The sequence below is a fragment of the Lactuca virosa genome, chromosome 8, assembly GCF_052849685.1.
Source record: "Lactuca virosa cultivar CGN04683 chromosome 8, Lactuca_virosa_CGN04683_v6, whole genome shotgun sequence".
Classification (NCBI taxonomy): domain Eukaryota; kingdom Viridiplantae; phylum Streptophyta; class Magnoliopsida; order Asterales; family Asteraceae; genus Lactuca; species Lactuca virosa.
The window spans coordinates 196,192,475-196,212,942 of NC_136433.1; the positions used below are offsets into that span (position 1 = coordinate 196,192,475).

General features: G+C 34.3%; 1 long non-coding RNA gene across 1 annotated transcript; it reads right to left on the reverse strand.

The window, feature by feature from the left end:
* Positions 1-225: 225 nt before the first annotated feature.
* Positions 226-1,197, reverse strand: LOC145134607 (uncharacterized). The gene is made up of 2 exons (XR_013719226.1): positions 901-1,197; positions 226-587 (listed from the first exon to the last, which is right to left on the reverse strand). It is a non-coding gene; the product is annotated as an uncharacterized LOC145134607 (long non-coding RNA).
* Between the last annotated feature and the right edge of the window lie 19,271 nt (positions 1,198-20,468).

Below are 20,468 nucleotides of genomic sequence, written 5' to 3' on the forward strand. Positions count from 1 at the left end.
ATAGGGCTTCTGTGTCATTTCCCCTATAATAATGGTACATATAAGCAATATAGGCCCCTCGTAAAAATGACATTTAATATATTTAATTTTAATTTATAAAATCATTATTGTGAAGAGATTATATATATATATATATATATATATATATATATATATATATATATATATATATATGAAATGTTGTTACACTTTTGTTCTTGGGTACTGTTTATAGATACTGAGAGCTCACCAAAATTCATTAAGTTTCTGTCTAGAAATTAACAAGATGGTTTTCCTTATCGTTTGTAGTTTCTTAGGAAGCCACTGTTGAACAATTTTTTTACTCATTACAACATTTTGAGGAACATTTATAAGACTATGAGATATACAAGACACGAGGCTTCTTCGTGGCTAGGTAGTAGCCAACCCACAGTCGTACATATCATCCCGGTGCAACGATCGTGGTCTCTTGTGGTCGGTTGGTATCATGAAAGGCAATGGACCAATGGGGATGGGTTGTCCATTTTCAACCAATCTCCTTCTTTGCCTCTCTTCTTCTCTTCATCTCTATTCTTCTCTTGCCATGGGTGTGTGTGCTTCGAGAGACTCTATGTTTATAATTTGGGAAAAAAGATATATCGGATATAGATTAGAAGCTTGGAGGAATAATGCATGTAAGCTATTAGACGAAATGTGTGAAAACAAACTATTAGATGAAATGTGTGAAAGTAATGTTTTCTATTTGACAATTAGTTTGGATAAGTATGGTACAAATTAATAGATTAATAGTATATGATCTTATGTTATTTAATAATAATGATATTATATGATTAATAATCATTATATTTATTTGTTTTATTTAATTATTTTGTTGAAAAATGAAAATTAAATTAAATTGATGATGTGGAGTGATGAGTATACCAAACTGATATGGTAACGACGAGGAAATGTATGATAACATTTTCATATAGTGATATGATGGGTATACCCCATAACCTTAGGTCGGAGGGTGTGGTGCCAGCTTTACCATTCTTCACCTCAACTTTCTCCATCTCCATCTCCTTTACTAATATATTTTCCACATATAGGTGTGGTGTACCGAGAGGGAGAGGGAGAGGGAGAGAGAGAGAGAGATGTGCAACAGATTGGAGTCATTTTGGGCTTATGTGCGGTTTGAACCGCATGGTGGGTGCGGTGTGAGCCGTGTGTGATATGGCAGCACCCAAACCCTCTCATCTAATAGTTATAAAAATAGTGCTTTAAATATATGTGTTTGCCTTCGTTTTTCGTTTTTCATTAGATCGATATTCATCTTTTACACGTTATCACATAAAAATCTAGACCCTTGTTCATGAGAAAAGAATGTAAGATTATTGCCTACATTTCTTAAACTCGAAGTGTTCCTAACAAGAACTTAGTTTTGGTCTCATTCATCTTATCTATTAAGAATAATTAAAGATCTTATCACTTCCTCCATTCATTGCTTTAATTATCTTACTTTATTTTGTGTTTTCACACTTGTGTTCTAACATTCAGTATTGAGAAATGAATTTCCAAAGTTTTTTAAAATAATCTCATTATTGGGATTCCTTAAAAAATAATGGATATATATATATATATATATATATATATATATATATATATATATATATATTAAAGTTATGAAAAGTTTTAACAGTAAAGTGACACATTTTTTTGTCAATTTTGGTCCTCCAACTTACAATATTGACCCTTCATCTTTATGCTTTTGTTCACAAACAACCCTTTTATTTTGGTTTGAATTTTTCATAACCCTCGCATTTTATTACATATTATTAGTATTTAGTCTTTTGGCAGAAATGGTCCCTCATCATTATTATTATTATTGTTAGACAAAATTACACGATTGGTTCTTGTGGTTTACCAGATTTAACATTCTCTTTTTGGTTTTAAATTAATGTTTTATTTATTAGAAAATACTCACTCAATACCATAAACCCACCCACCATCTGCCATCACCACCACCACCACCACCGCCAAAATTACATAAATGGTCCATATGGTTTACCCATGGTGACAAATTCAGTCCCTACTACCTGAAAAGACCAAATTACCCTCACATTAACGGACAAAAAGCAATCAACATGCTACTTTACTTTACAAAGCAATATCTTCCGACCCCGGCAACGCCGGAGAATCTTTTCTAGTGGATATTAAGGTTAAAATCTATATTTTATGCAAACAACATATATACATGATATAGGTGGTGTTATTTTTTTAATCAACTTACTTGATTTTTCAATACATACACCCAGATATATTCACAAACCTACAAAAACACAACATTTTATAGAAATGAGTTATTTAGTGCATTTTATTAATATTATATCATATATTAATCAATCATTCAGATTACTATATTTGTCGTAAAAAGGTAAAAAAACATGCAATTTTGTATTGATACATAACAAGAAGATTAGCGGTACGTATATGGTATGCGTAATTATTGTAATAAGTTATTGTTAAAAAGTTCATGTCATAGAGAGGCTAATGTATTTATTTCATATTTGTTATATATTTTGGAAGTTGAACAAAAGAAGTAAGCAAATTATTGTGGCTACTTATGCAATTGTAAATGTTTGACACTTGTCTACAAAAAAGTTGATGTGTTAAAATTGTCAACTAGATAAATGATCATAAAGTCGAAGAATATATAGATGAGACTCATTTACTTCATTTTCGGCAATGAATATTATACAAAGAAAAAGAAAAGAGAGAGCCCAAGAGAATAAAAAGTATTCAAGACGTGAATCACATTTTGGAGCATGAATTAAAGTTAAAGTGCTCAAGAAGACGATTTCATAACGGAAGCCTCCTAAATCGATGTTTTCAAGATATGTTTTATTTATTGCTGTTATTTTAAAATCCGAGTAACTAATGTTAGAAAAATTGTCAAAATTACGATCTTGATCGTAGGATCGTACGATCCTAGGTATGAAAAACGAGCCGGATCGTATACGGATCGTATTTAGGGTAGGTTCACAGGTAGGATCGTAAGATCGTAAGTAAGATTGTAGAATCGAGATCCGATCAAATCATACCTACCCTTTTTTATTGAAAAAAAATGAATGTAAAACTTTAAGTCTTTTACCTTTTACCAGTTTACCGATTATCATTTTGTGTTGTGAGTTGCGATTAATGTTTTGAACTTTTTATAGTTTTTGAACGGAATACTGAATGGTTGAGATATTTTTCATGTTTTAAAATTATAATTTAAAATTATGTTTTATTTTATAAGATCTTAGAATATTGATCCCGATCTTGCAAACCCAAAAACGATCGTTCGTAGGATCCTGATCTTGAAAACGTTGGTCAGAAGTAACACTAGCTATGAACTTATTATTGAATTTCGCTATGGTGAATGTTAGTATGTAGGGGTGGAATTGGTACGGTACCAATTCATTTTTCTCTAAACCATGTACCGTACCAACTATAATTGGTATAAAAAAATTTCTACCGGTACCGTACCAAGTATACTTGGTACCAATTTATTTGGCTACCAACATGTTTGGTTGGTACAAATTGGTAATTGTATATACCAACTTCTTTTAATTTTCTATTGTAACATTTAAAAATAAGCAAAGACATCGACATTTTTATGTTTAGTATAGAAATTAGTTACGTAGTTCTTTTTGTTTACAAAAGAATCCTACTAAAATAAAGACATCGGGATTTTAATGTTTAGTATAGAAATTAGTTACGTAGTTCTTTTTGTTTACAAAAGAATTATACTAAAGTAACGCTGAAGTAACGTTTTAATTTTGTGCTTTAACGTGGTAATAACTATCGACTAATACAATCAAATGACTAATATAATGTTATTAAAACTGTAAACACTAAACACAATTAATAGTTGAAATATACGATTTCATTTATATATATATATATATATATATATATATATATATATATATATATATATATAATAAATTGGTTGGTACGGTATTACTATGATATTCAAATTTTTGTACCATTACCGTACCAACATTGATCAATTGGTACGGTACTACCAACCAAACATGTTGGCTACCAAATATATTGGCTACCAAGTTTATTGGTTCGGTTGGTAACATGTTGGTTGGTTTTCCGTAGTACAATTTTGCCAGCCCTATTAGTATGTTAAGACTTATGTAATTAAAAAATCGATAAACATATATTAATAAATATAAATGAGCTATTGTCATTAATTATAAAATACTTTTTATATTAAATTAAAAAGTTTATTAAAAAAGCTTTTATTATCTTTTTTTTCTTTGGAAACGGTTAATAAAAAATATTTTTTATTATCTCATTTGGTTTGTTATAAATCTTCTACACTATAAATTTCTCATGACATACTTGGTTTCTCTCTTGTATTTTCTTGGGATCGTTGTCTCTAGGGATGAACAACGGGCCGAATTCGGACCGAACCGGTCCGAAGATCGAAAACCCAAAACCCGAAATTCTTAAATTATCTTAACCGAAAATTGGACCGTTTAGGGTATGCCGGTTCCTGTTCTAGGTCCCCAACTAGCTTTTAGTTTTTGGATCGAATTAGACCATTTGTGAAAGGAACCCCTTTCTAAACTTTCATACTAGACAATAAACTTACTCCAAAACATGCTACATGCATATTTATAAAACATTATCTTACATTGATAAAGTGATTACAAAAGATTGGATACAAACCGACTATGTTTTAATATTTTACATAACTACCCAGGATATTGTAAATTTATACAAACATGATCCCTAAATACAAAAGTAATATTACAACTATTCTAAACCTTTCAACAGTATATGACTACACTGGTTACTTATCTCCTGCAAAATTTGTTAAACATTGAGAGGGTAAGCGGTGACGCTTAGTGAGTTCAATAATAGATACAATATAACGTTATGCCATATATATACTGTAATATGCCAGAAGCAAAAAGGAACAAGGAACAACAAAGGCATAATGCGAAAAGCTTTCCATATTAATCAATGAGACATAACAAATTCCATACTTGATATAAAATCAATAAAGTTTCAGCACAAATGGCACAGTAAATACTCAGGATTATCATTTTTGCTAGAATATTTAGGCTTTCAGCCTTATCTTAGCATACTACCGAAGCCAAAGTGATGCCTATGTCATACACTTCATGGTCAACGGTTCATACCAATACCCAAGTGATGCTTATGTCATACACTTCAAGTCAGAGGTACAGCCTTGCTATAAAATAGCAGATACAACAACTCGAGACGATAACATGGAAAAGTACATAGCACATATAACACATAACATACAATTGCTCCTATATATCAAACTCACCGAGAAATAACCGGGGGTCAAACTAGTAATTTGGGCAGCACTTCGGCTTTAAATATGACTTTGTTCGTTGAAAACTGGGAGTTTTCTTGAAAACCGGGCTCTGCGAAGGTAGAGCTTCGAAACCGAAAAGATAAATTTTTCGGGCTTCTCAGGAATCTCGGGGCGTGTTTCGGGCTTTGGAATTAGTACCGGGGCTTCGGGGGAAGTCGAAATGCAAGAAAATGTTGAAAAGGGGTGAAAAAGTGTGAAATTTCCAAAGTTAGCCGGGAAGTCTCGCAGCTACTATTTATAGTAGCGAGGTCCGGAGCTTCGGCCGAAGGAAGAAGGACAAGCGACAGCTGGAGCGAGGCTCGGATCCGGAGGAGTCATCTGCGAAGGCGAGTCAGCAGCCACGCGTCAGAAGGAGAAGCGAGAAGAGTGGTCGCCTCGGATGCGTGTCGGACCAGGAGAGGACCGGACTTCGGTCCAATCAGGAGGCGCCTATGACGACTTCGGACCAATCGTCGGGTGACACGCGTACTGCGGTCCAATCAGCAGCGAACACGTGTCCGACACGTGGAACCCTCGCATGCGAAGGGTGACGTGGCAGTACTATTCATGCGATTTTTCTCGAAAATTGTGCCAAATCTTGTAAAATCCATAACTTTCTCATACAAGCTCCGTTTTTGTCGTTCTTTATATGCACGCGTAGAGAAAATTATGCTCTACAACTTTCGTTTAGACTTCGTCGGAAAATTTTGACTTTATTTTTATATTATTATTTTTAACAGACCGGGACTGGTAAATCCGTTAAAAATTCATAACTTCTTCATCCGACGTCCGTTTTCGTCAGACTTTTTACCGTTGTACTACTAATGATGAGACCTTCAATTCTCGTTTAGGTTGTGTCGTCTAAAAATCAATCGATCTAAAATTCGAGTTTTTAGCTATCTACTGCTAAGCTGAAACTTGTAAAAATCATAACTTCCTCATACGAAGTCAGATTTTGGCGTTCTTTTTATCGAACTTCTCGGTTTAACGAATACTACGACTTTCATTTAGATCACTAAGGCTAAAAAGTAGTTTATCAAAAACTCACTTTTTACGTCATTCGGCACCGTGTCGGTTTTATCGCGGATCTTCGATTGGTCATAACTTCTTCGTTATAACTCGGATTTCGACGAGGTTTTCGCCTATGTGTTTCTAACGAGATTATCTACAACTTTCAATAATAAAACTTTACTTATTTCAAATTTTATATTTTCGCTAAATTTCACTATTTGGCTTTTAATTGGAATCTCATAAGACTTCCAACATTTTATGAGTGATTCTAAACATAGTTTTACTTCATTTCTAGTAAAAACTATTTGTTAGAACTCAACACTCAATTTCACATAATATTATTAACTTTTCAAATTACATAACACGATTTCAAAACGTGTATGTTACAATTTGTTGACTTGAGCAACACGTTTTATAAAAACATTGCACTTAGTTAACAAAAAATTGCACGCTTTATAAAAAAAACTGCAGTTGTTAACAAAAAACGACACGTTTTATTAAAAACAACTGCATGTTTTATAAAAACTTGTACGTCTTACAAAAAAACTGCACGTTTTATAAAAAATTGTACTTTTTTTTCCGGTCCGGTTCAACAGGTAATATGCTCATCCCTAGTTGTCTCACCTATTTGTTTTGGTTTTTTATCTGTCCTAAACTAATTTTTTTTGTGAACGACAACAATTTATATATATAAATGTAGAGGGAAGCTAGCAAGCGAACAAAATATGAGTAACGAAAACGAAATTAAAGAGAAATAGATGAGATAAAACAACCACTAACTACCCCCAAGCTACATAGAGAGGAAAACTGGTCACCAGACTATAGTAATGTACATCTGATGAGGATCGCAAAATACCAACGAACTTTAACTAGGATCACCAGAGCTTGTGCTGAGAGTTAACCCAACAATATATTTGTCCAACTATGAAGGGATATTCCACTAGGAAGCGAGATTCCAAACACCAAGATCAGAAATAGTGAAAAATTCTTCAATAGTAGTACTGAACTTTTGATCCGAGCGTTGCAATACACGAACTTTGCAACCGATTTAGAACTAAATAAACCATCATTATACTAACCATTAGTGAAGGAGCCTTGAATTTGTTTGTGAAAGCTTTACACGTTCCAACAAGCTTATATGTAATCCTTCCATCATACATAGAAATACAGAATCCAAATTGCCATATGACGTCAAACTCGTTGTAAGGTCATACCTTAGGATCTGATGAGTCAAACACTTCTACACGCTGTCTATCAGCACGACGTCTATACTGCCAGCGCCAGCGTATCAAGACTATCAGCGTCATCGCTTAGTATAGTTATTCTATGTAATCTTATATATATATATATATATATATATATATATATATATATAGCAGATCTGATATCCTTGTGATAAGGATCGGTTCTTAGTATAGATAAGATATAATCCCTTCAATTAAGGGTTATACTTGTATAGATTATTATATATTGAACATTAGGGTGAAACCCTAATGTTAACACACTTGGTGTCGTAATCGTCTTTGTGACAACCCGTCTTCTTGGTGAAGACAAAACCCTTTCTTGGTGAAAGAACAATTCGAAGAACTCGCTATGTTATTTACTTTTTGTTCTTTGTTTTGATATATTAGTTTACTTTTGTTCTTTATACTTGAAGTGTATCCGATCGATACAAAACCTTCGATTAGTACCCGATCAGGTTTTTGATACACTCAAGTAATCATGCCAACCTCTTTCAATCCAAAATCAACTGTCTGCAACAAGATCGCTCCATTTGGTAAACACAACTTCTCTGCTTGGAAATCAAAGGCCATGGAAGCTCTCGAGTTCATGGACTTTGATATGCTCAACATCATCAGCAAAGGTCCTGTCGCCGCTATGCATCTATCATCCAATGATGGTGCATCTGGTAGTAAGATGAAAGGAAAATATGTGCTTGGATATAACAAGGAAGAGAAAAGGGTGTTGAATCTCGATGTAAAGGCAAAAAATTGCTATTGGAAACTCACTCCCTTATTCTGTCTTTCGTTTGATTCAAAACTGTTCAGCTGCTCAAGAGATGATGATTACACTATCATCAACTTTTGAAAAAGAAAACTCCTCAGATGATGAAGGTAAGTGTCTCATGGCCTAGATCGTTGAATCTCACGCATACACTACAATTGATAGCGTTGGGACTCTTGACGCTGATCCTTCTCAAGCTGCTGCAGACCTTAAGACAAAATGGGACGGTACATCAACATATCAGATAAAAAATTTCGTTAACTACTCTTCTGTTGACAACATCGAAAAAGATGACATGATTGATCACTTACGTTTCGATTTATTGGTCTCAAACAAAGAAATATCTTCTCTCAGTTTTGAGTTAAAGAAACTAAAAGAAAAACTCTCCTTTTTTCAAAAAATCTCTTTCTGTTTTGAAAAAGGAAAACACATGTATCTCGCTGATCAATAATTTTCTTCACACTGAAAAAGAGAAAGTTGTTGATCATGCTAGATGCATTCAACTTATTTTGAAAAATTAGGCCTCTTCTCACTCTAATGTCACAAGAATTATTAATACTCAAATTCCTGATCAGTGTGAGAAAGTTCTTGGAGGCGATATAGAAGGTGATGTCTCCTTAACCAAAGTTGTTGAGACTAAACAAACCTTCTATAAAGCTGACTGTTTAAAAGAAGATTTCAAGAATAGATTTGTGAGTTCTTGTTTTATAAATCAAACTTTAATTGACACTCATTGCTCCACTGATTCTATTGGTATCACCAAATGTGTTACTCAATTATATGCTCTTTATCCTTCTCATCAACCTTCTCACCGTGAGTATGTTCTTCCCTCCACAAACACTTTGCTAAAATTTCCTATATGCAATGGTGAAGTTCACTTAGTAAACGAAATTCTTAGTATTTTTCCTCAGTGCTCCGTTAGCAATTCTAAACCAGAAGATCAATCAAAGTCCTCTACTTCTGATGACTGAACGATTCATGAGACTCATGACAGGGTATCATATAAGCATAGAATTGATGACATTCCTTATTCCAAAACTAAAACAAGAACTCTTAATTCAAATTGTCAAAGTTCCTTGGGTTCAACAGTTGAAAAGAAATCAAAATCTATTGTTAAAGGAAAGAATCCTGGAATCAAAGTTTGTTATCGATGTGGTGATGACTCTCACAAAGTCAGCGAGTGCACTTTTGAAAAGAACTTCGTTCGCACCGACAACATCTTGACTCGTAATGATAAGTGGATCAAAAAGGAAAACTCGTTGAACTGTCTCCGTGATGATTGTTATAATATTTTTTCTTGAGTGGCTCATTGCAAAATGAGTCAATGTATATTGTGTGTATTTTTGCTTATTTTATTTCAGGGCTTACTGTATATTTTAGTTTCAGGGTAAAGAACATATTTGGTATTTAGACAGCAGCTGCTCAAGACATATGACCAGACTCAAGTCTCTTCTTGAAGACTTCATAAAGAAGGATGGTCCTACTGTTACATATGGAGATAATGACAAGGGAGCTACAAAAGGATATGGATCCATCAAGTGTAATTATATTGTGTTCAAGAATGTCTCTTATGTGAAGGGTCTTCAACATAATCTCATCTTAATCAGCCAACTATGTGATGCTGTCTATGAAGTCCTCTTCAACAAAAGAGAAGAAAGATAGTTGATCAAAATAATGTCACTGTTCTGACTGCAAACCGACATAATGCCATATATGTTTTGGATATGTTTTCTGATGACAACTGTCTTCGTCGTTGCTTTTTCTCTCATGCTCAGTCTCATCTAAATTGGTTGTGGCACAAGAGGCTATCACATCTGAATTTTAAGAACATATCAAAGATCTCAGGGGATCAGCTTGTAAGAGGAATTCCTAAGATGCAGTTTGTCAAGGATAAGCTGTGCTTCACATGTGAAAAGGGAAAGAAAACCAAATCTTCCTTCAAACCAAATTCCTGCTCTTCCATTACCAAACCTCTTCATCTTCTTCACATGGAACTTTTTGGACCAGTTCCAGTTAAGTCAAGAGCTGGGAAGAAATACATTCTCGTCATTGTGTATGAAGTTTCAAGGTTTACGTGGGTAGTCTTTTTAAGGAAGAAAAGTCATGTCGCTGATGAAATCATTGCTCTCATCAAGCAGTGGGAAGTTCTCTATGATAAAAAAGTAAGGCGATTACGTAGTGATCATGGAACTGATTTCAGGAACTCCTCTCTGGAAAAGTTTTGCTCAATCTCAGGAATTTCTCAGAACTTCTCTGCTGTTACAACTCCCCAAAAAATGGTATTATAGAGAGAAGAAGCCTAACTCTCATTGAATCTGGAAGAACTATAGTCGTTGAAGCTAGTCTTCCTTTGTCATTTTGGGCTGAAGCTGTTAATACAATGTGTTATACCCAAAACTGGTCTATTATTAAGCATCATGGGAAAACTTCGTATGAGCTACTCAAGGGAAGGAAACTGGACATCTTCTATTTTCATGTGTTTGGATGTATTTGTTACATCTTGAATCAAAGAGATCAGTGCTCGATGTTTGAAGCTAAAGCTGATGAAGGAGTTCTAGTTTATTCTAGCATATCCAAGGCCTTCAAGGTCTTCAATCTAAAGGAAAAATGTTGAGGAAACAACTCATGTCACCTTCGATGAATACTCATTCATTCATGATCAAGTTGATCAATCTTCATCAATTCTTAATGAACTTACTTACAGTCCTACAGACCCTGTTCCTGAATTTTTGCCAAATGACGTTGAACATGTTGTTCCTAATGTTGATCAATTCATCAGCTCACAACCTATCTCTGAAGACCAACATGTAGTCCCTAAAGAAGCTGAACCATCCAATCAGGAAGACTCTACTCAAAGTAATACAAATGAAAGTTCAAATCCAAAAATTCTTCGAGATCATCCCGAATCTCAAATCATTGGAGATGTAAACTCTGGAATTCTCACTCGTCGCAGAGTCATCAACAACTTCTGCATATTTTAAACTTCGTCTCAATGATTGAACCTAAGAATGTCGCTGATGCATTGAAAGAAGTGATGGGAAATAGTAGTTACAACTACAATGCCTTAAGCGGAAAAACAATCAAACAATTCAATTAATTAGGGCAAATGCAACCTAGTTTGATCTATGTCTTTCACATATTAGCAACATACTATGAACACTTAACCTACAAAACTTTCCTATGAACAAACTAATTCATAAGACAAGAAAAACTAACCTTTACGATTGTTATTGTAAACAATCTTGAATTCCTTCTTCAAAACCTTTGGCAGCTAGCACCACAAGTGTAGTGCCTCTGATGGTTCACACCCAAGACTAGCAACTAAGAATTATGGAGAGAGGAGAGGAAAATTTTGGCCAGGTCTTTCTAAAGGTAGGAGTGCCTAAAATATGAAGGCTATGGCCCTTTATATAGTTGAGGTAGCTTAGTGCCAAAGCTAGGGTTTAAGGAGGAAACCTTAATCCCATTGCTTGGTGACCAAGCAGCCTATTCCCTTCCTTATGCAAGGGTTTGGACGAAATTCCTTGGGTTTGCCCAAGTGATTTTTGTCCACCTCATCCAATGAGGTCCATGGACTCCTTTCCTCAACTTTCAATAAATAACCAAACAGACCCTGCACTATTTAATTAATCCAATTAATCTCAAAATAAATTTCAGTTAATTTCTGATTAATTATTAATTAAATAATATGATTTCCAATTAACATATTATTTCCATAATATATTAACAAATCAGTTATATCAATTTATTACTCAAATAATAAACCAACCTCTCTCTCCAAAAAATCATGTCCAATTGCTAGCTTTGAGGGCAACCCAAGAGGACCGTGCTACTATCAATTCAGTTTATACCAATTATAGTTATGGGCTTAGACACCTAATCCAATAGTCTCTCACTTTGATAAGTCTAATAATTTCCAGCATAACTTCCAAAATGATCAGCAAATTGTAGCTACCAAAAGCCGCTGCCGAACTCTGACCCAGTCAGTTACATGTCCTGAGATAAGTGATCAAATATTCCTCTGTTCTACAAGATATCGTACGGACATGAGACATGGATTATAATCAATCTCATTGTCCAAGTTTTGTTTCCCGGTTTCTGATTTGTGATGACGATATAAGACTTCTAATTGAACACATCAATTTAGTCTTGGCTAGGCCTAGCACTTTTAGGTCAACACCAAATTACCGAGGGGCCCACAGATATCGCTTTTCCCGTTAGGGAAAAAGGAACGAATAAACTTTGACTTATATGCTTGCACTATTACTCATCAAATCATGCACAACAATACGTTTTATAACATCAAGTTACTGATGCGTTTACATATTATCAATGCACAAATGACTTGTAAACAACAAATCATATATCTCTATTTCAAGAATATAAGATAGTATCGTCTCAGAGTTACTCGTGATAAAATCCATGAAGTAATTCTCTGAGCGTGGGTTTATCCAATACTAAAAATCCCCATTACTAAGTACTCATGAACATTGCAGCAAAACTATGGCTATATCTAAAACTCTTCAAACAATCTACAATGCAGTTCATGACAGTCTTAATTCTCTACTTCAAAAAGTACGAGTGACCGTGGATTTCGAATAATCAAATTATTCAGGAAGTAAAACATGCAAATTGAATCACAATAATAACCTAATTAACTATGGCCTCAAATCTATTGAATATAAATAAATTCTTATTATTTAATCACCATATTAATTAAGACTTTATTCATTGTATAATGTTTCGAGTAATCAACTAACCACTTGAATTAAACATCAGTCATGTCATGTTATAAACATGCATACTATGTCTCTCTATGGTCCTTCCTTTGTGAACAGATCGACTGGACACTATTCCAATGATGCTAATTTCACAATTCCAAATTCTTGTCACTATTAAAATGTGTTGGAATTCCAACCTTACATGCATTGTGATTTTGTGATGTCGAGGCTTGAAAGTCACAGAGACTTTGCCAAAGATATTACAAAACCTTCCATTTGAACTTTGTTACTAAAAATAATTCCATGGTAACGAAGTCTCAAATTCAAGATACACTCCTTGAACACTTTCATTGCATTAAAGTTCCCAACTCACATGTAGATTTTAATAATCAACTCCCACTATGGAAACATTTCCATATTCCCATATGACCATCAATTCTGATCAAGAATCATCTCAATCTAAAACATGTCACTATGGTCCTTCCTAACAATACTACATATCCAACTGTCTACAAACAACCAATCTTTTGGAATAACCTCATAATGTTCTTGACAGTTGTTCAACAAATTTAGTCACATAATGTGACATCCCCAATTTCACGGCCAGAAAAAACCGATTTGTTTATGCTTTATTTAAAAATCAGAGTATACTTTTAAAGGAAAATGTTTCGGAATTTGTTCCCGAAAATATGATAAAGAATTTATCAAAGCATTTCCGAAGAAATGTATTTTCATTATATTAAAAACCTCAGGATGTCATTGTCAATACATATCAAAAGCATAAACCGAAACAACATAGGCCTTACAACATCTATTTATTCTAGTGGCCTATAATCCATTGATCTCTCATCAGACCATCACTCATGTGCTCTCTTGCCACTACCTGTATACAAGAAACTGAGTGGGTCAGGCTTGGGAGCCTGGTGAGCACATAGGGTTTCCAACCCACAATAATTAAGTTTATTAATTTCATCAAATCATTCAACCCGATTACCCGTTCCCGTTATCCTCACCTTATGTCCCTAAAGCATCTATTATAAGGGACCTAGCCTAAGGATTTTCATCGGGATGGACAACATTGCTTAGGGGATTCCTCAGCAATACATGTCAAATAAGGCAACCATGAGGGGGATGGAGTACACCTGCTGAACACGTAGTTCAAATAAACACCTACAGGTTGCGAGCCTTCTAGCGTTCCACTGGACTATCAAGAATAGTCCGTGGTCATCATCTATACTCCGCTAGATGACTGGACCATCGTAAACATCGAGGCCTCTCATCATTTTATTTTACCACACATCAACTATTTCATCTACCCATGTTCTACCCAACATATTCGTAGATATAAAATACATATACAGTTAAAATCATTTAAAACATGTATAAATCGTTCATCCAGCATAGATATCAAGAACACATACAATATGCACACATAACACGTAATTTATATTAAATACTTCATATCTATGTGTAAGATGAAAGTAACTATGCACTCACTTGTTAAGGTGGTGATTCAGAACTTGGACAACGCTTCGCTCCTTAACAATATAATTTCCTTCGATGAAACCTAGTATTATTAACACTAGATTTTAGTATAATATTTATCGCGACTAATTACGAGCGTTATTATTTTATAAGTGTTAAACAATAATTTTCAACCATTACGTACAGACAAGGGCCAAACATGAAACACCGGAGGACAGGACCATTTTGGCATTATAGCACTTATGAAATCCAACAACCCTATGCGGCCATTCAAACCAGATTCCCCGTACCATGAGTAGTTAAAAGATATTATAATAACACTTTTTATTTCATATTTTATATATATATATATATATATATATATATATATATATATATATATATATATATATATAGTTTATAAGTTCCTAATAACGATAATAAATTTAAACATAAGCTATACTTAAAGTAGGGTAAGCGTATCTCACTTACAACGGGGTTTGCTAGAAACCGGGCTCTGCGGGGGCAAAAGTTTTCGAGCCGAAAAGCTCTTTTTCTCGGAGCCTTCTGGCGCTCCGGGGCTTGCCTCTTAACACTAGGGAAGTAATAGAGCTTGGTAGGGCTTAGAGAGAAGTTAGAGAGAGAAATAAATCGTTTTTGGTGTGAGAAATATGGCTACCCTCGCACCTCCTTTTATAGGCTCCAGTCCTCGGTCTACGCAGGGTGTACCTTCGGTGGTACGTTGCGCGTTCTCGGTGCGCAGGGCGTACCTGCTTACACAATACGTACTAAGAGACATGTGTCTGAAGTCTACTGGGGCGACGTGGCTGATCCGGAGCCATGCATGCGAGAACTCGGGGCGTTCCGGCTTCCTACGCGGGGCGTTCATGAGCAGTCTCGCATTTAACACTCCCGACTTCTAAATTCTGTAACTTTCGCGTACAAGCTCTGTTTTCGACGTTCTTTATATCCACGCGTAGGTGGTGATGTACTCTACAACTTTCATTTAGACTCCGTCGGCTAATTTTGAATTTATTTTTAAAGATATATTTTTAACAGGCCGGGACAGGTAAAGTCTGTTAAAAAGTTCATAACTTTGTCATCCGATGTCCGTTTTTGTTTGTCTTTTTATCGTTGAGCTTCTATTAACGAGATCTTCGATTCTCGTTTTGGTTGTGTCGGCTAAAAATCGGTCGATCTAAGATTCGAACTCTGGGCTGCATACTGTTATGCCAAATCTTAGAAAAATCATAACTTCCTCATACGAAGTCAGATTTGGGTGTTCTTTTTATGCACGCTCTCGGTTTAATGTATACTACGACTTTCGTTTAGATCGCTAAGGCCAAAGAGTACTTTATCGTCAACTCACTTTTTACGTCACAGAATGTCGTGCCGGTTTTGTCGCGAAACTTCGACAGGTCATAACTTATTCGTTATAACTCAGATTTCAGCGTTCTTTATATCTTCGGAATCCTTGTCACGACCACTACAACTTTATTCATAGATATTGGGTTTATCTATTATTTTATTTTTTATTCTTATTTTAATTCTTAATTTATTATATCTTATAAATAAGTACAATGCACATAAAACCACATAATTCACATAATATTCAAGTAATTCCTCTTTATTACTTCAAAATAGGTTACAATTGTTGACCCTAACTATTACATCATCATACTAATGCTTAGCCTAGAAACACATGCGTTACACATAAACTTCTAGTCCTTTTTCCCTTCTCAATGCCCAAGGCATTTGGAAAATTAGAACAGGTGAATATTATAGCACATGCAATTGATCATGTAGTCGAAGCATATGGGACTCGATTCATAAGACCTTGTATCTCTTGCTATAATATTTCCATATATCGATTTTCCTATGTTGATTTATTTCAACATGATATTCATATATGTCCAAGACTAAGCTCTATTAAACCCTTCAATATAAATCTTTTTATTCGAAAGGAAGTATGAGTGTCCTCTCCCTTAAGTCTATCATAGAGAAACAATTCCCAAACTTTGCAACTTGCAAATTTTTAAACTTAGTTTGCTACAAATAGTATTGCCAACTTGCAACACTTAGAATAACAATTATGCTCCCACTATCATAACGATTATACTCCCATTAGCTTTGACATGTATCCATAAATCAACTGGACTTCTAGAAATCAATACTCTTGACTTTCTAACTAAAGTGCAGATTTCTGATACGTGATGCTTCACCAAGTCTCCAACCAGACTTCTTGAGCTTATACACATTCATTAAATATCATATATATATATATATATATATATATATATATATATATATATATATATATATATATATATATATATATATGTGTGTGTGTGTGTGTGTTTAAACCCTTTCAGAACTTATAGCTATATGTCCGGAAAGTTCAAACAATTCCTTGCCATTTCTCACAATTCAAACTATGAAAATGGACGTCGTAATCATATTGCGAATTTCAGAACGCAATTATCACAACTACTAACCATAATGATATTTATCAGATCTTTAAAATCTACTAGCGAAAGTGTTTCCTCACAATTATTCTCATAAATTAGAGCGAAACCTTTTGCCACTTAGATTTTATGGTGTACATGTCCCCATCCACGTAAATCTATCATTTCCAACCTACAATCATAAGATAATGTTTAGGACAAAATCAAACTCAAATTTAGCTTTCCTTTCATGGACTGAACTTTGTTAATTCTTAATTTCTTGACATCTGGTAGCTCAAGGGTCTACCAGTGCTTCCGTGGTGTTAAGCATCTCACCCATATTGATCAATGTACTTTCACTGACCAACGTGCTTTGCTTTTGCAGTCAAATGATAACCATATAACTCATAAGCATTTCCATCTTAACTGTAAAGTGCATAGAAACAAGAATGTATCAACTTAACACGATAGGTTTTCAACCTCAGGTCGTGTGCTAGTGATAACTAAAAAGTTTGTTTTTTAATTGACTCCTGAAACTCTCAAGATCAATAAGACTCCCACTGACTTATTAACATATAAGTTTTTATCTCAAGGAACATTCCTTGACAATCTAAAGCAAATATTCAAAAGTTAGTGTGGATTCCCGAAAATAAAACACTTCATGGAATTTGTCTTAGTTTATCCTTTGTTTTAACCAAAACATCATAACTTCCAATTCCAAATGTGCTAGAGTAAGAAAACATTATTACTCCATATTTCATGAGGTGTTATAAACCTACTTATTATGAAATGAGCTTCAAGATACGATTTGTAATAACTAGAGCATGGCTCTAAAACTTGATTGGAAACGAAGTATGACTCATCTCTTGATTGAACCATTTCAACAATATCCGATTCCTCTACTTAGTCATACAATTGCACTAAGACGTTCTTCGAGGATCAATTGTGATATAGTTCCACAATCATTAAGATGATCATAAAACATGATACTTAAGTACTCTCATTTCCTTTCAGATTGGAGAAACTTTTATCTTTCTGACTAATAGATTCTTCATATTCATTATGCTACTCTTTGAATCTTTTCAAAGAATCATAATTCTGCTTAATCTTATAAACACAACCATATTTATTGAAGCATTAGTAAATCATTACGAATAGAGTTTTTCATCATTTGTGGTGGATCTGAATAGTCCATATCAACATGTCCTAGATCCATTAGTCCTTCACTTGACCCACATAAACATGTGATCAATGAATTAGTCATAATTTTCCAACGATCGAGATTCTCATACATCATGTAATTCAAATTGCATGACTCCAAGTTTCTTTCCAATTGAAACCTGGGTGATGAGAATTCCATTTCACTTGGTTAGTTATGACAATACCACAAGTAATATAAAAAGAATCAAATCCACAATTAACATTGCCAATAATAGAAATGTAACCAACACTTTCACAAATGCCATTGTAAGGAAATTATAAAGTAAACCAACTAGATAAACCAAAATCTCACTTTTATTGATAATAAACGAAAGATTCGAACTTGTCTTTACAATTCATAAAAATGAAAAATATGTTTCTAGATATTTCCCTAGTAATCTATTAAATTATCCAAACTCCCAAGTAGCAGCTCCAAATTCTGATCATCGAACCATGTGACTAAAATCCGTTTCTCACAATCAGAATTAGCTCACTCTTCTTAAGCTTCCTTCTTTCTCTTAGATCCTACATTAACATCAAATGTGATCATCACATCATGTATTAAGAGTCTATGAATAGGAACTTGTTAAAATAATGGAGTTAGATAACGGATGTACCTGAAGTAGAGTCACACGACTTGACTTTACCATCTCTGAGATCTTTTAGGTAGTATGGGCAGCTTCGCAACCAATGTCCCTTCAATTGGAAATAGAAACATATGGACTCTTTAGGGTTAATACATGGAACTATCTTGGAACTAGCCTTTCTCATTACCATACGATCAAACGGTTTGACCTTGGTCGATCCCTTTCCACTGGGAAGAGAAATCTTTTCTAGACCACCATTGTTACCATCGTCAATATCCATGGAAACTTTGGAATTAGATTCTTCAAACAATTTTGCTTCACTTGTGCTCTTAAGAATTTATGCTTCAGCAACAATCAACATATGTGTCAGATCAATTAGGGTCACGTCGAGGTTCCTCATATAAAAGTTCTCAATGAACTGACTATATGACTTAGGAAGCGAAAGTAGAACCAAATCAATGGCATGCTCCCTTGGTAAAATGACACAAATTCTATCCAATTTGTCAATGTGCGATTTCTTTTCCAGAACATGCGCACACATAGATTTTCCATCTTGATGTTTACATGCCAATAGGGCTTGAGTAGTTTCGTGTCTTTCAACCTGTGACACGGGGAGAGTCACTGGAGGAGGAGGAGGAAAAGTTGGAGAAACATGATGTCCAATTCCATCATTTCCGGAAGAGGAGAAAACATTTTCACCTTGATCTGAAAGTGGAAGATCATCTTCTAGAGGAAGAGGAAAACCATTTCCAAAAGAACGAGGAAGAACATTGTTGTCTTGACTTGAAGTCTATAATAGGATAAAAGAGAATTCTAGTTAGTTGATTTAATCCTTAATTATTAACCTATAAATTTAAATTAAGGCTAGGATCCATATTTTTTATTCGAACTTTGAAGAGGGATGTCGTAATCAAATTCGAATCTATTTTAGGTAGGTAAGGCTTTTACCAGTTTCAATCTTATGAAACTCCTAGATCATTTGAGATGCATTGAATCTAATCAATGAAATGTTTAATCTCATATTATGCTCTCACTTTTGTGACTGGGATGTCGAGTATCACAAATGAGATGTGAATAACCATGCAAATTAGCTTGGCACTCTTGATGTCATTTATCATCTCGTTTTAATGTGCCGGTTAACCACACGCGCTCCATTAATCAATGATAATTTTCGAGATACCCGCTACCACTCTTTACTAGTCCCCCATTAGTAGGACGGTTAACCGCACACGCTCCACTAACGACTTATAAATTGTAATGTGCAATTTCATGTATTAGCATACAAATTCACATTTTCCTAAAGTAACTAAGAGTGGGATTTTGAAAAGGGTTTAGTTACTTTCAATATCATTATACTTTTAATGATAATTAATTTGTCCTATCAAACTCGTTCGGCTAACAACCCTCCGCCATACAAGAGAGCGGTGGGTAAGAATGGATACCCAGTGACGATCATTTTATAGGCCGCTTCCTTAAACTCCCCTTATAGTATGACTTCGTGAATGAGGCGTACTAGCGATTTGACTGACTTAGTCTTATACATATATTAATAATTAAACTTTTAATTTTACATATAGTATAAGGTGTATTTTAAAACATTTTAAAATAGCAAGGGTTTAATCTTTTAATTTAATTAAAGTTAAACCTTTTATGGATTTATTAATTGTCTTTTAATTAATTACTTAATTAAATT